The sequence below is a fragment of the Chiloscyllium punctatum genome, chromosome 45 (genome assembly GCF_047496795.1).
Source record: "Chiloscyllium punctatum isolate Juve2018m chromosome 45, sChiPun1.3, whole genome shotgun sequence".
NCBI lineage: Eukaryota > Metazoa > Chordata > Chondrichthyes > Orectolobiformes > Hemiscylliidae > Chiloscyllium > Chiloscyllium punctatum.
The window spans coordinates 44,543,586-44,549,585 of NC_092783.1; the positions used below are offsets into that span (position 1 = coordinate 44,543,586).

General features: G+C 40.0%; 1 long non-coding RNA gene across 9 annotated transcripts in view; it reads left to right on the forward strand.

Annotated features, from left to right (window-relative positions):
* Positions 1–5,683, forward strand: part of LOC140467326 (uncharacterized) — a 94,992-nt gene extending 89,309 nt beyond the window's left edge. For 6 of the 9 annotated variants that reach the window (XR_011955415.1, XR_011955414.1, XR_011955409.1 and 3 more), the window contains 2 exons: positions 3,202–3,335; positions 3,658–5,683. This is a non-coding gene — a long non-coding RNA (uncharacterized lncRNA). The remainder of the gene's footprint in view (positions 1–3,201; positions 3,336–3,657) is intronic. The other 3 variants (XR_011955411.1, XR_011955412.1, XR_011955413.1) reach the window with 1 other exon arrangement.
* Positions 5,684–6,000: the final 317 nt, after the last annotated feature.

Here is a 6,000-nt window from a genome sequence, read left to right on the forward strand (position 1 = left end):
TGGCAGCAGACTTAAACTTCTGAATATTCTTTCAAGACAGGTGGGTTTCCACAATAACCTGCTTCAAGGCGGTTTTAAGGGGTAGTAATTTTTGTGCCCTTTGCCACTTCAAGTTGGTTCCTTTCGACAAAGTGGCATTGTGCCGTGCAAAAGAGTAACTCTGCTGCGATGTTGTAAGCAGCAGAAGTATGTGCATTGTGCTGAGTTGTCATCCATCACTGATGTCATTGTAGCTGGGTTCTTTTGTATTGTTTTCATATGAGGCTCTGTCAAGGTGTGCTTGTCAAGCTGTAATGTATGCCTCTGGGTATGCAGGGTGAATAGTGGAAGATTGAAAAGATATGTGAAAGCTTTGCATAGGCCAACAGAAAAAATACATAGTTGCCTGGAAACATTGTGGCACTTGTGTTCTTGTACCTTCCTTTTGGAAAGGCTCATATTAACTTATATTGTTTTTAAATTAAATCTCTCGTAATTGTTCTTGGATCTTGCAGATTGTTATTGCATTGTCAAGCTTTTCTACCACTTCCTGTGAGAGTGAGGGCTGTTTCCTCCAGGTATTGTTTTTTGTGATGGTTGGTTGCTTGTCAATTCTGGTCTCCAATCTCTCTCTTTATCTGCACCTTTTGCCTCTTGAGCAGCACAGTGGTGCTAGTGGGGGCAAGTGGCATTTCTGTAGGCAACACTTGGTACAAACAGGGCTGCTAATTGCTGCATTTGTTGCCAATGAACATATTCCCTACCTTTTGGTATTAGCAACAAGAAGGATTTTAACATACTTCAGGAGGATTTGCACTGATGAAGTAGGCATACGTATGAAATGAAATGCAGGTTTATGTGAAAATATTAATAAGAAGTGATATTAAGTGTAAGTAGGTACAACTTTATAAAGGATGCTGGACTCTGGGGTATATGTATGCAAATCCTGGAGGCAGGACAAGTTGAGAAACCTGTTGCATCCTTGGCTTTAATAATGGGTGTATCATATACAAAAGCAATGAGGTTTTGCGAAACTCTAATGGGACCACAGCTGAAGTATTGGGCAGCATATGTTTTAAGAAGGTCAAGGCCTTGGAGAAACCTCCAGGGCAGGAGGAGGGAGAGGGGTAATGCTCATGAAGAGAATTTTAAGAACAATACGTGGGATGACAGGGTGTTCGGTTAAGTTGAGCGATTAACAATGGTCAAAGATGCTCAAGACAATGAGTGATGTGGATTGAGGAGATAGAAATTGAAGATGATTTATTGCACAAGCACAAGAGGCGATCAATACATGGGGAAACATTTGTTTACGCAACAAGTTTGTGTGACCTGGAATGCACTGTCTGAAAAGACAGTGGAAGTGGAAGCAGAATCATGAATAACATTTACCAAAGACTTTGGGGGAAAAAAAGAAACACAGTGAGAAGAGCAGAGGAGTGATATTAATTGAAAATCTCTGATCTGGCACAGGCACAATGAATGAAATGGTCTTAATCTTTGAGTTCTTATGAGTGCAACAAAGAGACAGAAGTTTTCTGCATAAACACACAGAAGAGAAACCTTTTTTTATTGAGGCCTGGCTTCATATTGGCAAAGATGCACTTGTATTTCTCCAGAAGTGATAAGGTATTCTTTTCCCCAGGTATGAGAGACCCGTGAGACAGCACTTATTTATCATGTCATTTTCATCTTTAGAGAGATTGGTCATCTATCCCAGTAGAATCCTTATCTACTGCTGTGCTTTGAATAAACAAAATTTTCAAGGTGTCTCAGTGAAGGGAAGAGTTCCTTGTAACCTACTATCCTCATGCACATAATGGCGTGTTTGCCCACTCAGCAGCAGCTGCCTAAGATATGCTGAGTGACCAATTGCTATAACTCCTAACCATTAGCTGCTGGTCAGTCTGTGTTCCTATTTTTTAAGTAGGACCTTGAATATCGAAATTATACCATGGAAATCTGTAACCTCAACAAGCACAGTCTTGGTTTGGCTGACCTCAGAAAATCAGGACTTTAGTTTACCAAACTGTCGCCCCTGTCAGTCATATTACTGCATTGTTTAAGTTCTTGGTTGTAGTTTAAACTCCAATCAAAATATTGATTTGTTTGTTTGGGACTTCAATCAATAAGGCAACAGGAGATAGCCTGCTGCAGGAACGTCAGGAAACGTGTGTTGCAAATAATAAGCTGATTTGCCTGGGTTGCAACCGAACTGGTATATCCTGGCTCTTGCTTTCCAGTTCAGCTTCGAACATAGGTCAACAATTGGCCTCTGGTCTCTCCCCAAGCAGCACGGTGGCACAGTGGTTAGCACTGCTGCCTCACAGCACCAGACACCTGGGTTCAATTCCTGCCGCAGGCAACTGACTATATGGAGTTTGCACATTCTGTGTCTGCGTGGGTTTCCTCCGGTTGCTCTGGTTTCCTCCCACAGTCCAAAAATGTGCAGGTTAGGTGAATTGGCCATGCTAAATTGCCCGTAGTGTGAGGTGAAGGGGTATATATAGAAGGGTGGGTGTGGACTTGTTGGGCCGAAGGGCCCGTTTCCACACTAAGTAATCTAATACCATGAGTCTTTTGCTTCCAATTGGACAGCAGGATAACCTCCCTTTCAAACTGTCCCCAAATTGGTCAGCTAAAGCTGTTGTTTAATAACTCCTTGCAAGTCATAATCCATAGCATGATCAATAACTTTACATTGTGATTGGCCTAGGTGGGGTCAGACTTAATGCTAATTGTTTGAGTGGCATGCGTTCAATGTCTAATTGGCTCCTAAACATGATAGAGATTGATGTCATCTCTCACTGTCTCCTGTCTGGTTCCTTAAACTATCAATTATCCATAGGCCTGTCCTCTCAGTCTTCACTTTAATTGGCAAAATTCCATTAAATCAATCACTTATGACTGACTTTTTGTCTCTGAGAGGCCACTGTTACATGATTTTTTTTGTCTCCGTGGTTGAATAGCAAGAAGGAGTTTCCTTTTTTAGAAAAACAAAGAGTATAGTGTAAGTAGTTGCTTTGAATCTCAAAGGCATATAAACTAATACATATGTACAGATCGCAAACTACTAATTTGAACAGATTATTATAGAATATCCAAGAACCGTGAAGTACTGAAATGTACTTTATTACATAGTCTTGAGTGATCTGAATAGTCAAGAAGATAGGCAACCACAAGCTTAAAAACACCTGATTACCTTTTGTCAATTTTTTTCAGTTATAGAACCGATTAAAACAACAGCAGTGCAGAGGCATAGATATGACCATGGTTTCTTGATAAGGGTTAATCAACTTGGAGGATATCAACTCTGCCTAATTCAAACTTGAACTAGGATGTCAAGTAGAAATAAGGTAAACGGGGCCTTTTGGATTTGTAGCAGTAACGGTCAAATAAACGTGCATTGTTTGTTAACAACCTCATGGTGAGGCGAAGCAGAGTCATGTAATATTAAAGAACTGAAGCAACATTGGTTGCAGTTAAATACAATTATATATGTTTAGATTAATCAATGAATGTACTTTGAACAATAATAAATAAACTAAATCAATTATGAAATGTTAATTTCCTTTCTAATCCTACACATCTTCGTGGTGCAAGAATGCTACTACTGAGGTTAAGAGACTTTTATAAATGCAAGTGACGCAGTTCATGTTTCCTCTTGTGTTCGCTCAGCAGATGGATGGTGACTTTCCTGTGATGCTACTTTTTATAAATGACCGGACTTCTTCCAGCTACTCGGCGAATATCCCTTCGTCCTGAAAGGATGAGTTGTTACTGGATGAACAGCAGTTAAGAGGAAGTGCACATGCTGATATTCCTTTTGCATTAAAAGTATTTGATTGTTAATATTTGTGATTTTCCCACTTCAATGCCCTTAGAGTCTCAGAGATTTATGGCACGGGAACAGACCCTTTAGTCCAACTTTGTTCATGCTGACTAGATATCCCAAATTAATCTAGTCTCATTTGCCAGCACTTGGCCCATATCACTGTAAATCCTTCCTATTCATATGCCCATCCCGATGTCTTTTAAATGTTGTAATTGTACCAACATCCACCACTTCCTCTGGTAGTTCATTCCATACCTGCACCAACCACCCTTTGCATGAAACTGTTGCCCCTTGGGTTCCTTTTAAATCTTTCCCTTTTCACCCTAAACCAATGCCCTCTATTTCTGGACTCCCCCACCCCAAGGAAAAGACCTTATTTATTTACCCTATCCTTATCTCTCATGATTTTATAAACCTTTATAGGGTTAGCCCTCAGCCTCCGATACTCCAGGGAGAACAGCCCCAGCCTGTTCAGCCTCTCCCTATAGCTCAAACCCTCCAACTTTGGCAACATCCTTGTAAATCTTTTCTGAGCCCTTTCAAGTTTCACAACATCCTTCCTCTTGGAGGGAGACCAAAATTGCACACTATATTCTAAAAGTGGCCTAATCAATGTCCTGTACAGCCGCAACATGACCTCCCAAAACACTCAGTGTTGTCACATCCACATTGTTCTAGCTTATAATATGTTATGGGATGGTTTTGTTGTTGGCAAGTATGTATTGACCTGTGCGGACAATAGGATGACTTACTCTTGAAATCAGCCAGGAGAAAACTCATACAGTGGCACCTTATGTATGGTATCTCAGTTTTTGGATGACTGACAGCATGAGCTCTATCAAAGTACTGTGTCTCTCTTTTAAGATACAGGCTAGCACAAATCCCAATAACATTTAAACAACTGGGAATATGTCTGTACTTAAGAATATAGCAATGGCTTTCCAGCAATTCCTTTTTGTCCACATCAGCCCTGAGTTGCTTTTCGTCCTGCATGTGACCCAGATGTTGCTTGTGACTTAAACATGTCTTGTTTTATCTATGTGGTCATTATTTTGAATATAGTCATAGAGATTTTACAGGCCAGACATAGGTCATTTGGCCTGTTGTATTTATGCCAGTCATCAAACATTCTTCTGTTCTAATCCCATTTCCCAACAGTTGGCCTGTAGCTTTTTACCCTATGGCATTTCAAATGCTCATCTAAATACTACTTAAATGCCATTCAGGCAGTGACTTCCAGATACCCACAATACTCTTGGTGACAAAGGATTTCCTCAAATCCCCTCTAATGTCCTATTCCTTATCTATCCTTCATGTCTGTGCCCCTCATAACTTTTGTAGTCCTCAATCAGATACCCCCTCAGCCTTCTCCTCTCGAAGGAAAACAACCTCAGCCTCCCTCCTCGCTCTGCATTGCTAAATCGCTCCAACCCAGGCTACATCAAGATGGCTAAAGTGTTTCAGTGTGTCCCTGGAATAATCCGTATGGTGGAAATGTTGCTTTAAGACTGTGTGTAAAATGTTACTTCATGAAAAAGCTGGTTTCAGTGTGGGCCTCATGGTAATACGTAATAGAATTGGTTGTCATGGTATCTGGCTTTGTCACTTAAGGTTAGAGAGAATGGCTGGAATCCTCCAGAACCCAATCGTCTGGCTTGTCCTTTCCCCTGAAAAGATGTGATTTTTACAATTTCACAGCAGGACCTGCAGCTTTTACGAAAACTGAATAAAATGTGAAAGATGCTGAAGATGCTATCTCTCTCAGTCTATGTGCAATAATATCCATTTCATATGTGTGCTGATACATCAGTCACTTTTGACTAATCTATTTCAGACTTCTTGCATCCCTAGCTTGTGTACTGTACTCATAGAAGAATGGTAAAATAGAATTCTAATTTCTTGTTGGGGTAAAATGTGCAAATATTTAAATTACTTATGGATTTTTAAAATGTTTGGTATCATTGAACAGGCAACTGAATACTGTATTGCCAAATTGGATCACTAATTAATCTAACTCGTTAACAGAATAGAAAAATTACATTAAATGAATGTGAATTTTAAGAATTGTTTTCCCAAAAATAGATAACATTGGCTTCCTATGGCAAAACAAAAGTTGACTGTATAAAGTAACATGCCATATGGGCTTCAGGGAGAATAGGGTTAGTCAGGAAAGTAAAATCGAGGTA